Raw genomic sequence first — 13,663 nt, 5'->3', positions numbered from 1 at the left:
TTCTTTCTTTCTTTCTTTCTTTCTTTCTTTCTTTCTTTCTTTCTTTCATAACTCACTTGTGTCCTAGTACAAATATCTTCAGTCCTCTTCCAGAAAAGTCAGGGAACAAAACAGTTCCAATACTGTATTTAAAAGTCCTATGCCCCTCAAAGTCTTATACTATTTTGTTTCTGAGGTTAACATTTTCTGCTGATGTCAGTCATACCACATCATTAGTTTGTAGTAAAGAATTTCATGCTGTAAAATTAAATTTCCACTACTAATTAATATAGTTTTGGGTATTTTTATGGGAATGTTTTTAGAGGACTTGAATCTTACTTGGTACAGTTTCTCTGCACATATTTGACACATAATACTACTTAAATGCTTCATTAGTTCCACGATCTCTTTCAATCAATAAACATTAAGTGGCTACTAAGTGCCAAGCATGTTAGATGAAGGGGAATAAAATAAAAGAAACAAAACAAAGCACCAGTTCTCCCAGCCACCCCTCCCCCCAACTCCCTGAAGGAGCTTATTTCTTCCTGTGTGCAGGTACTCACTTCACCAATGCAGACTGCAGCCTATACATGCCTTCTCATCCTACTCAATTCATGTCCATGTTGTTCAGCACATCTTCCCTAGGCTATCAATTCAAGTCATAGAAAGCCTACTGGTTCTTTCAGTACTTGAAGCATACTAGTTTAGGTCTCAGGCTGGTTCTCTGTTATCCCTTACTCTGGGTATGTGTTTGGCCAATCTCTTTCAGAAATCATACACAGACTCATGGTATAGTAGAGTTCAAATTTCAATATGGATAGGATATTATTATGCTATAAGAAATGGTGAAGAGGATGGTTTCAGAGAAACTTGAGAAGACTTGAACGAACTGATGCAAAGGGAAGTGAGCAGAACCAGGAGAACAATTTATATAATAACAGCTCACTTACCACAATTTATACTATGACAACTATATTGTAAAGACAAAGAACTTTGAAATACTTAGGAATTCTGACTAACACAACAACCAGTCACAATTGTAGGGAACTTCTGATGAAGCATGAAAAGAGAGGTGATAGATGGACTCAGAGTGCGTATTATTTTGGGGACATGGTCAATGCAGGAATTTTTTTTGCTTGACTATGTATGTTTGTAACATTCTTTGTTTTCTTGCTTTCTCAATGAGGAGGGTGGGGGGAGGTGAAGAAGGTTCACAGTTTTGCTTTCAAAGCCCTTTATAAGCTTGTCTCCCCCTACCTTTCCAGTCTTCTTACACCTTACTCCCAGACATACATTCTTTAATCTAGTGATTCTGGCTTCAAGGCTGTTCTATGAAACAAGATACTCTATTTCTTTGTTCTGGGCATTTTCTCTGCCTGAAATGTTCTCCCTCCTCTTCTCTGATTATTGACCTCCCTGGCTTTTTTTTAGTTCCAACTAAAATCCCACCTTCTACCAGAAGCCTTCTCTAACCCCTCTTAAATCCAGGGCATTTGTTCTTTTAATTAGTTCCCATTTATACTGTTTATACCTTGATTCATAGAAATTTATTTGCATTTTGTCTCCCTCATTAGACTGTAAGCTCCTTGAGGGCAAGGACTGTCTTTTGTCTCTTTTTGTATCTCTAGCATTTAGTGCAGTGCCTGGCACATAGTAGGCACTTAATAAATGTCTACTGAATGAATGAAGAGAATTCAGAATTGAAAAGAAAATATAATTGAATAATAATAGTAATAAAGAAATAGTTCTACATTTGAAATCAGAGGACTTGGATTTGAATCCTTGTTATTCTGTTTATACACTGTTTGATCTTGGGTAAGTCCTTTCCCCATTCTGGAGTTCTGTTTCTTCATTTAAAGAGAAAATTTGACTAGATGATCTTTAACGTATATTTAAACTATAAAGTTTTATGAGTTCTTTTCTCTTCCTTTTCTGTTCTGTTTCCCCCCTCCCTTTTCCTTTCCCCACTTTTCTTTCTATATGCCTTAAATTTGTCATCAAAGTAGTTTCAGATGAATGCTGCCATCCTACCCCTGCTGCCTTAAAAAGAAGTTTAGTGAAGTGGGGTTAAATGAACACCCAGGGGCTTTTTAAGAGGGAAAGAAGCATTAAAGGGCAAACTGAGGGCTCTATATGGTGTCCCAGAGAGCGGCCATGCTTGGCGCCTTTTATCTGGGTTGATTGTATGGATATAAGCTTCAGGGCATTTTTAGCACCAGCTGTCCTAGCCACCTCAGGATGTGGCAATGGGCACAACATTGCACAGCAGAAAACAGTGTAGCTAAAACAGTTTATGTTGATTGTTAAAATCTTTTAAATCGTCCACTCTGTGTAGGATACTGTGTTAGAGGCAGGGGAGATACAAAGATCAGTCAGATACTTTCCTGCTTGTAAGGAACGAACAGCCTAGCAAGGAGATAAAACACTTAACATGGGTAGCCTGTAATGTGCAGTATTCTCTATAACTATATCAGAGTTGTAAAACAAAGTGTTGGATGAAATCTCAGGGAGAATGTCATTACTACAGGGGAGCCAAAAAGGCTTCATGGGGTAGACACACTTGAATTGGGCTTTAAAGGATGAGTTGAATGAAAGTAAAGAAGGAGAGGAGAGGCATTCCAGAAACTGGGAACAATATAAACAGGTACAAATAGGCTCCAGATCTTAGGATATGTTTTGGAGGTATGGAAGGAGAAGGGAAGGAATAAGAATTTATATAATGCTTCCAACATGCCAGGCATTATGCTTAATTGCTTTACAAATATTATCTCATCTGATCCTGTGAGGCAGGTGCTGTTATTATCCCTATTTTACAGTTGAGGAAACTGAGGCAGCTTAAGGTTAAATAACCTATGCAGGTCACACAGCTGCTAAGTGTCTGAGTTTGGATCCTGACTCCAGTCTTAGCAGTCTTTCCACCACACCACCCAGCTGCCTCAATGCTTAGGACGGTTCATCATGGGTATAAGCGCAGAACTCAAGGAGCAGAATTATATGAAAACTCTGGAAAGACAAAGTGGTACCATGTGACATCATCCAGTCTAAATTTTGAGGAAATGGAGGACAAGAAAGGTAAATCAACTTGCCCCAATTCTCACTGGTTTAAGTGGCTGGGCCAAGATTCCAACCCTGGTACTTTGACTCCAATGTCAGACAAGAGTTGGAATTTTACTCAGTGGGCAATGGGGAGCCACTGAAGAGTTTTTATCAGAGGAAGGACATGACTATATATATATGTATATATGTATGTATGTATATATATATTTATAAAGATTATTCTAGAAGTGACATGAAGGATTGGGAGTGTATTTATCAAGTCAAGTTAGCAAGTATTTATTATGAGCCTAACTTGTGCTAGAAACTGTGTTAGAGGCTCAATTGTATATGTGAAAGGGAAGTCTCATTAGGGGGCACCTGGGTACATGATTGTCTGTACAAAGGTGCTGGCAGTGGAAGAGACCTTAGAGATCATCTAATTGAACCCTTCATTGTACAGTTGGGGAAACTAACTTGTACAGGGAGACAACAGGGACTTGCTTAAAGTCAGGACTAACAGCAGTTTACATCTACATAGTATTTTAACATTTAAAAAGCCTTTCCTTCATAAACAAGGAGGAAAATAGTTCATTTGTTATTGATGTCCTTGTTTTTTGCATGATAAGGGAGCTGGGATTCAGAAAAGTGACATGATTTGCCATGGGCCATATAGTTAGTTATTATGAGAAAGAAGATTTGAATTCAGGTCTCCTCATTCCCACTGAGCCCCTCTTTCTATGATTCTGCAGAATCTGCTACAAACTCAGGCGCTTATAATTATGTTAAGTGGATGAATGAAAACTGATTTTAATTCAGGAAAATATGTAAAGAGATAATGAAAGGAAAAAAAAAACACCAACCTCAGTCATTTAAAAAAAAAATTTGACAGCCTATTTAAACACAATATAACTAATTCCTTGGTGTTATGAACCACATCTTCAGCGGCTCTCTCCTAATGTTTCTGGGGAGAGGGAACACTCAGGTTTTGATAATTAGATCCTCTGAATCAACTAGAAAAATAATCAAATGTGCTGCTAGAACAACGGAAGAATTCTTTATTGTACTTCAACAGCATTTCATCAAAGACTTCCAGTACACTTTGCAGGCTGTCAGAGATTCAAACTGTATATTTAGCCCTATATTGGTATTATTTCCCCCATTTTGTTGGTGGTGGCCCAAATGTGAACATTGCTTAGGTAAAAACTAGACTATGGATGAGATTGTAGATTCAGTAATCAGCCCGTACAATATATTTTCGAGCATTTACTATTTGTAACATGTTGTGGGTCTTACAAAGCAGTATAAAAGACAGTCCATGAACTTAATCTCATAATGCTTAGAGTCAGAACAGTCCTGGGGCCAGCAGGGATTTGCCCCAGGGGGCCAACATCTGGAAGCTGGGTATGTACTCTCACTCTAGTTCCATCACTGACATAGGGAACTATATTTTCTACCAAACGTGGTCACAGCAGTTGATGTTAGGCAGAGAGAGGAGCAAAGGAAAAAGCTCATTCCCTCTGGACATCAGGGTGCTGTGGGGAGGAAGCACCCTTTTCTCCCCTCCCACCTGCCCCACACATATGCAGTTATCCCCCAAGCCTTCAGTTGTCCCATCATATCCCTTTCCCAGGGCCAATTTTCCACTGCCACACTGGTAAAACTACACTCTATTGGGGCAGAGTGCCTACATGTCTCCTGCCTTGGGGATCTCCAGGATCACTCAGCAGTATTAGCTGCAGGATCAGTGGTGAGGAAGCATCCACAGATCTCTTGGTCTCTATTTCATTCCTTCTTCCCTCTCAGACAGATTTGTGTCAGGTGCTTAAATACCAGCTAGGGCTGAGATAACCTTTACTTAGATAGAAAGTCCTGGAACCTTTCCTCCCTCCCCCCTCTACCTACCACCATCCCCCCCCACCCCCACTTTTCCTTTCCTCTCTTTTCTTTCTTATTTGAACTAAAGGAGAGCATAAAAATTGACCACTAGAAGTTATTCAAGCTATTGTGTGAGGCTGGTTATTGCTGGACAGTGAAGAAGAATAAAGAAGGGCCACTGGGGATGGGAGAGAAGGGAAGAGGACTATGGAGATTTTGCCCCTATCTTGTAATGGTATGATAAAATGGTATGGTATGGTAAGTTTACTTTTAAATAAACTTGCTTCTATAATATCATAAGCTGTATGCTTGTAATTAGTATATACTCTGAGTCTCTAGGGATGGGGAAAGCATGTGTATATTTCTGTAGGTTTAATGGGTGGGAACTATGAAGGAAGAGAGTGAGAAACTCACCCAAATTATATCTGAACACTTTACATCCTGAGATCCTTTTTCTTGTTAAAAAAAAAGTCACAATATAAAAAAAGATCCAAACTGCTTTTTTTTGTATTAAAAATGACCTTTTCTGCTTTAATTATTTCTTCCCTCCCCCAAACCCCCAAATCCATACCTCCCATCAATCACCCATTTAATAAACCTTCAAGTAATAGGTCATGTTTGAGACCTAAGTACTTGCCAATTAGTCAGATGAAGCATTCTGTAACAGCTGGCTTGGCCTTTTTTGCTCGATTACATAAGAAATTTCTCAGTCACCTTGTCCCACTTCTCAGATCAAGATGAATACCCACCTGCTGCCACACCTACATTGAAAGAGTATATTACTGTCATGAAAGATCCTACATTGCCATAGATAAAACAGATCTTATTTTCTCCGAGGTGGGATCATCAATAATTTGAATGAAATTGTGCTCAGCAAAACAAGTAAAGTGACATTCAAGCATCAGCATTCTTGCATTGGGAAAGAAAATAGGTTTTTGTTAACTTTTAAGGCTAATTTGGAAATGGCTGGTAGGGATGAATCTTCTCTCTGGAGAGTTGGGTTGTAATAAAAAGGACAATAACAACAAGAAAAGTAACAATAGCAATAAGAGACAGAAAGAATGAGATAATGACAGTCGTTGACATTTATATAACTCTTTAAGACTTGCAAAGCTATAAGGCCCAAATAGATACAGTACTAGCTCTGTCACTTTAGGTTTAACCTTTCTGGGCCCAATTTTCTTTCCTTGTAAAATGAACAGGTTAGACCAGAGGATCTCCAAGGTTTCTTTCAGTTCTGATAGTTTATGAATCTAATAATGGAAACTAACTTCCTTCCTTCCTTCCTTCCTTCCTTCCTTCCTTCCTTCCTTCCTTCCTTCCTTCCTTCCTCCCTTCCTTCCTTCCTTCCTCCCTTCCTTCCTTCTTTCCTACCTTCTTCCCTCCTTCCCTCCCTCCCTCTGTCCCTCCCTTCTTTCCTTCCTCTCTCTCTGTCAAAGACTTGGGAAATACAATCTTCTGAAGAGGGGGTAAGAAGTATGTGTCTATTACAAAGAGACAGAAAGGAAAAGAAAAATTTCACCCCCTGAATAGGGACTCTTATTTCTCATGCAGTTGCTCATGTCCCACATTCAGAACTGCCTTTACCCATCTATAGGCCTCTAACCATACCATTATTGTGGTCAACTAGGACTAGATCGTGTGAGTTGCCACCTAACTTGTAAGCCACACTTTCATGGAAAGCCCGCAGCTTTCTTTAATTAAAGTCCTTGATCTATACCGCTGCTGAGAGAAAGAACTTTAAACATCATTACTTCAGCAGCTGAGATCCAAGAAGAAGATTAACACATGTTGACAGCCTTCTGAAATGTGTTTGCTTGGGCTCCAAGTAATGACTGAGCATATAGGTGAGATTTAATACAGAAAATTCAAAAATGGAGCACAATTAGTTTAGTGTGGAAGATGGTGATAATATTTTAATAACATGGAGTTTATGCAAAAATTTGGCTTTCATCTGAGTAATTAAGACTAGAGAAAGGTTTAATGTGTATTTATTGAGCACGTAGTAATAATAGCATGTGTTTTGAATACTAAGGCGATGTGGGTGTATTATGGGTCTTTATTTTTTCAGTTAACTTCAAGTTGACTCCTTTTTCTTAATGTCTACGGAGCTGAACAATAAGATTGGTTTTAAATTGAAATTAGAATGTCTAAGTGTTCCGCCCAAGTCTTAGAAAAATTACATCAGGAGAAGACTTGATTCATCTTTAAATGTTTGTGAGAAAATACTTTTTGTAAGTCAGCCCTATAGACTTCTTAAAAACCTGTTTTCAGTTCTGCTTTCAAAAGCTTGAAAGTCCCATCCTTCTTTGGGAGAGCTGCATGGAACAAGGTGTTATAACATGATACTGCTGCAAAAGGAGTCTTTTTAAAATATATTTCAAGGTTTATGAGTATGGATACATCCTCCTCCAGTGCTGATCACAGCCCCCCATGACTTCAGTAGGCTACTTGACAGATGATAAGTGTTTAATAGGGTCTTATTGGTGTATTGATTGATTGTCTTTGAGAGTTGCTGTTGCTGAAAGAAGTCATCAATCTATAGGCACCCTTCTGATCAGGGGCTAGTCCAACCAACCATTCAATCAAATCAATTTTTGAAAAGCATTTATTATGTGCTTTCTGTGATTCACGCACTGTGCTTAGTATTGGAGATACATGAATGAAAGTCATCATTGGGCTCATTTTGATGCTTTCTTAGCTAGCAGTATGGTGTAGGCCCATGTGTAGTACAGATTGTCCTTATGTAGCTTGAAAAAATGCAGAATTGACATTTCTAGTCTCTTTTTCCCTTACCCTTCTTTAAGGAAGACTTTAATTCCTATTAGCAGGAGTTGGGGAGAAGCAGGAAGTTGGGGTTTTAGGTCACTCTATTCCTCTCAGAGAGAGGGAATACCAGGCTAGCATTATATCTAAATGTTCCCTCAGATGTGGTTAGTCTAGAGGATACGATGTAGTTCAATCCAACTTCTGATTGTTGTGTCATTAGTGACGAGGAAGGACTCCAAGTTTTATATCCAAGGCTTGACTCCTTTCCCACCAAATACCAGTGCCATGATGAATACACACAGTGAATAGCAAAGAAACTCATTTATCCAAATCAAAGCAAAACAGAAATCATAGAAGGTATACATAGGAGAACATATACCAGACAATATAGAGTATAGGAGCTCTTTCATTGGAAGCTAGGTAACTCAGTTCAACCAAGAGAGAGTTTTAGGTCTGACCCAAGGGAAAATTCCCTCAAATCTCTAGAGTAACAAACTGGGGATGGGGACATAATGGAGACTGCCAGCTCTTCTCATGACTTCTCTGTCTTTTTCTTTAGCAACCTGGAGTGGAGTTGGCCTCTTTCATCTTCCCTCTTGAAGCTGGAAGTCAGAAGTATGAAGCCAACTTGATACTTGAAGAATCCTGAAGAAGACTCGATGAACTCAAAGTCTCTCACTTTTGCCAACTCCACCCATCCCCTCAGTCAGGGCAGGGCATTCATCTCTACCACTAAGGAGAGAGTGCCATATCACTGGGCTTTGAGACTGTGGTTACACTTAGTTTGGCAGGAACTACATACAAGACCTTGCATTCTGGTAGCATCTTTTTCAAGAATGTAAGGTCCCCTCTACTACTCAACAAGAGACCAAAGGAGAATATTAGTTGAACTCATCTTAAATTTGTATTAAAATTTATTAAAAATGTAATTACTAAAGTATTTGTTTTAGGCCCATTGACATTTCTTTCCCACTTATATAGGAGGTTAATTGTTTGGTGAGGATAGGATCATGGAATTTATTGGTGAAAGGGACCTTAGGGAATATCTGATTGACATGATAAGCAGGGCAAAGTAAGAGAAAGTATTTGCTAACTTACTGTAAGACCTTCCTGGTTCTTCTTCTGGAACATCAGTTTGTTATACCCCTATGTGCAATTTTCCACAAGTGGCCAGCAATGAATGTTGAACTTCCTCTTCTACAGGCATAGAGCTAGAAGGTTTCTCAGCTCAACCCTGTCATTTTGCAAATAAAAACACTGAGGCCCAGTGAGAGGAACTGACTTGCCCAAGGTCACACAGATAGTAGTACTGCTGGGATTTGAATTTATACTATCTGATTACAAATATACTTATACTTTCCATTGTAGTAGAACTAAGGCCACTGACAATTTTCTTAGCTATTTTCAACTATAGAATCAATTTTTAAAATCCTTGGACAGAGATGGGCTTGGTGGCACATTATGTAATCCCTGTTATTAGGAAGGCTGCAGTTGATGGATTGCTTGAGTTTGGGATTTCTGAGCTTCAGTGGAGCTAAGGCTGATGGGGTATCATCCAAACTAATATGGTGGACTCTCAGGAGCCGGGGTCCACTGGGTTTGCCTAGGCAGATATGAGATGACCTAAATAGAAGTTGTAATGGGTAAAGGCTTTAATGCACATCAGTAGTGGGATTAGGTAATAAGAGGAAAGAGGGAATGAACAAGGATTTATTAAATGCTTACTATATGCTAGGCACGGTGCCTAACATTTTTAAAGTGCCTAACACTTTTCAAGTATTATCTCATTGATCCTTATAACCACTATGGGAGGTAGGTGCTATTACCATCTTCATTTTATAGTTGAGGAAAATGAGGCAGGGGTTAAATGACTTGTCCAAGGTCCCACAGCTAGTGTCTGAGGCCAGATTTGAACTCATAACTTCCTGACTTCAAGCTTAGGGCTTTCTCTACTTAACCACTTAGCTATATTCCAGCCTAGGTTATAGGAAGAACCAATCTTAAAAAAATATGTAGAAAAGAAGCAGACAGAAGAGTCAGGAATTTAGAGCTATGTTTGCCTTTGACCTTAAGCAGTTAACATTTATTTGTTTTCTAAGTAGGTGATTTGATTGTGGTTTATCAGAAGGTTTCATCCACTCTCTGGTCTCTTTAAGGGAGGTTTTCTTTGCTGAGTATTTAAAGAGGCACCACTTTGAGGAAATAGTCATCTCTCTGGGCTCTATTCAACTGGAATAATTAGAAAAAACAATCTTGCAAAGATAGCAGTTACAGGCCAGACTCTCCCCTAAATTTGCTTTGAAATAGGTTGGTCCTAATCTTTTGCCCCTGTAGTGCAAAGAATAGGGCTTTAGTCTTGATTCTACTCTTGCTACTGGACTGTGATGCCTAGAGGAGAAAGTGAGGCTGATGACTTTGCCCAGCTCTGCCTCACTTAAACACAATTCACTTGAAAGTCCAGACATCACCTTTGTGATGTCGTTGATCCTCTGAGAGCTAAGGACAACCAAGGTCCTTCACAAGTCAGCCTTCACTCAAACTCTAATAGCTAGAGAAAAAGTACAAATTTCCCAAAGAATAAATTTCTTTTAGGCAGCTTAATCTGTTACCACATGATTTGGTTATTGTAGAAATAGCGTTAAGAATTTCTGCTCAGAATTTTAACAACTATTGTGTTCATTCAGTTCAATTCAACATTAATTGAGCACCTTCTGTGCACAAGGCATTATACTAGGAGCTCAGGCACAAAGACAAAAATGACAATAGTCTCTGTCTTCATAGTGATTTCATTCTATTGGGGAAAAACAACATACACACAGATAACTAAATGCAAAATCCTTACAAATCAAATAAAAAAAAATTAAGCAGGGAGTACCTGGGAAAATCAGTCATTATGTAGGAGACATTTGAACTGAGCCTTGAGGGAAAAGAGTTTCCTAGAGGCTAAGGTTGGGAGAGAGGCATTCTAGACACGGAAGACAGACTTCAAAGGCACTGAGGTGGGAGGTGGAATCCCAAGGGTAGGGAACAAGAATAGGCCATTTTATTTGAAATGTAGTGGGCATGAGGGGGATTAATATGTGATCAGCCTGGAAGGTTACACTGGAGCCAGATTGTACAGGACTTTAAATGCCAAACAGAGAAGTTTATATATTTTACATGTTGATTCTTGTTCTGGTTTAGCTACTGAGGTCCCTTCATATTCTGAGATCCTATGATTATTCTATGATTCTTCCTCCATGAAGTGTTCTCTTGATCTCACTATTGTTAATCCTTCTCTCTCCTCAAATTACCTTACATTTACCTGTCATAGTATCATAGTTTTCTATCTGGAAGCAACCAGAGAGCTCATCTAAGCCCAACCCTCTCATTTTATGGATGAGAGAACTAAGGCTGAAAGGGGTGAAGTAAATGGCCTAAGGATCCCTTAATGGAAAGTGCATTCTTTCAGGAATACAATGGTATCCTTTTCTCCCCACCAGCCCCAACTCCTAGAATGACATTTTGCATATAATAAGTAGATGCTTTAATGTTGAATTAATGAACCCCAAGGAGCCCAGGTATCCTTACCCTAGGTCCACTTCTCTTTCCATAGCACCATACTACCCCTTTCTTATAATTTCTGTGACACTGGGATTCCTTTTTTTTTTTCTAGTCATTCCTTTTCCTTTGCTCTTTCATCTTCCTGTTTTCTAACAATAGGTGTGATCCAGGGTTCCATCACTGGATCCTTTTCTTCTCTCAATATACCATGGACTCTCTCCCCCAGATAATCTCTAAGGGCCATCCAAGTTCTAAGTCTATGTTCCCATATGGAAGTCCCACTGGATTAGAAGTCAGAAGATCTGAATTTGAAGCTCACCTTTGCTACATATTATGTAGTTATGTGACTTTGGGCAAGTGATTTCATCTTAGTGTCTTTATTTGTCAAGAGAGGATTTGGGGTTAAATGATCTCTAAGGAGTGGGATGGAGCGACTAGTAGCTGGGTAGAGAATCAAGAAAAGCTTCATGTAATGGGTGGCATTGGGGGCTTTGAAGGAAGTTAGGAATTCTCATTTTTTTTTTTTCAAATTTGAGTTCCAAATTCTCTCTCCTTCCCTCCCCTCCCTCCTCATTGAGAAGGCAAGCCATTTGACATAGGTTATGTGTGTATAGTCATGCAATACAAGAAGCCAGAGATTCTAAGAGGCAGAGATGAGGAAGGAATTCATTCCAGGTTTGGGGAACTTTACAGTCTGTAAGAAGGAGCAGAATCTAAGGAGGGGGTCCATTATCTATGAAGAACAGGAAATAGCTTAGGCTGGAATTCAGAGTGCATAGAGTAGAATAAGTCCAGAAAAGAACTATATTGTAAAGGGATTTATATGTCAGAATAGGAGAGTTTGATACAGTACAAGATGTTCCAAAAGTCTTGCTACAGTTCTAAGCCATAGAAGTTTAAAAGTGCACCAAGACTTTGGGGTCCCTGCAAATGTACATGTGTGAAGGGATCCTGGCTTGCTGGCCTTCAATCCCCTCTTGACTTTGTTTCTGACTCTCTGGACTTCAAAATCTTCTACTGGGTACCCTCATTCCCTCCCTACTTTGAGCTCTCTTTTGTTGGTTGTCAGCCTCTTGAAGGCAGGACAGACATTTTATTTCCCTTGCTTACATCCCAGGTCCTGAAATAGAACACAAAGCTTCCTGAGGTCCTGGACTGTTTTTGTCTTTGGATCTGCTGTGTTGAGCAAAGGGTTTTGCAATCGGTGGAGACTTCGTAAATGTCTATTGAATTAAATTGTTGGACATAGTAGGTGCTCAATAAATTCTTGTTGATATTAATGAAATTTTCCTACTTGTGTCCCCCACAAATATCATATAAAGGACTGCCAGATCCAGGTATTCTTATCACCTTGATAAAGGTAGTGTTTCAAAAGGTGTCAGATTGAAAATCCTATGGTCTAAGGCTATTTATATTTGTAAAAAATAAAATTGGGGCAGATGTGTTATATTCTTCCTATGATATTCTCCTTCCCCCCTTTCACTGCATATGTGTATATACATATATATAGCATATATACATATATACATATATATGTGTATATATATATATATATAAATTAACACTTTAACCATTCTTTTCTTCCCCAAGACTTTGGTGGGGGAAGAGGGAATATTGCAGAGGGAGATCTATGGGCAGGGAAGTTTCTTTTAGAACTGTTAAATGGATTAAAGTACAGGCTTAAGACAAGTGACTCTTAGAATTTTCTGCTAATGGGGCCAAGATTCCTGTATTCCTGAGTATGTTTTCTGGGGGAATTAGACACAATTGTTTCCAATATATGTCTGTAGGGATTCTTATGGAGGGACCCCTGATTCCATATGAATTCGTCTACCCTGGTTTAGAATAACGAGCAGCTGAGTGCCTGTCGAGGAGTCAAACAACCTTTGTGTACTAGAAATTTGACTGAGGAGTTCTTGGCTGTGAGGCTGGTTCACTATCTACTATAGTATACTGCAAAGTAATATTGTTTTGAAAAAAAGTCATAGATAGATTTTATAAGAGATTAAAGATGGATCAGTCATATCTATCTACTTATGTCTCCAGTATATGTTATATATAACATGTGTGCCACACATATACTCATGTATATATGCACATATACATACACATATATGTGTATATTGTGTGCATATATGTATATACACACAGATACACACCCACCCCTCCCAAATGTCTATTATATTCTCAGTACTTTACTAGGTCCTATGGAGCATGCAGAAGAAGATATAGTCACTGTTCCCAATAACCTAGCTGGGAAGATAAGATTAATATGTATGAAACAATAGGGAACAATTTAAGGCAGTCTATAATTAAGTGCTAAAGCGTGTGGTGAGGATTAACATGCAGCCTGCTTTAGTGGAAAGAGCCCTGGTTTTAGAATTAGAAGGGCTCTGTTTAAACCCACCTCTGCTACTTAAGACCTGCATGATGGAGGGTAGGCCGAATCTCCTCTCGGGGC

General features: G+C 39.0%; 1 long non-coding RNA gene across 1 annotated transcript in view; it reads left to right on the top strand.

Moving 5' to 3' along the window:
* LOC138143537 (uncharacterized) overlaps positions 1–9,477 on the top strand; it is a 101,726-nt gene extending 92,249 nt beyond the window's left edge. Inside the window, exon 5 of the long non-coding RNA XR_011163716.1 lies at positions 8,219–9,477. This is a non-coding gene — a long non-coding RNA (uncharacterized lncRNA). The remainder of the gene's footprint in view (positions 1–8,218) is intronic.
* The last annotated feature ends 4,186 nt before the right edge of the window (positions 9,478–13,663 follow it).

The sequence above is a fragment of the Petaurus breviceps genome, unplaced genomic scaffold (genome assembly GCF_028583685.1).
Source record: "Petaurus breviceps papuanus isolate PSGF00001 unplaced genomic scaffold, PetGlider_PUasm1.0 90644, whole genome shotgun sequence".
Taxonomy (NCBI): domain Eukaryota; kingdom Metazoa; phylum Chordata; class Mammalia; order Diprotodontia; family Petauridae; genus Petaurus; species Petaurus breviceps.
This window is presented reverse-complemented; position numbering and strand designations above follow the sequence as displayed.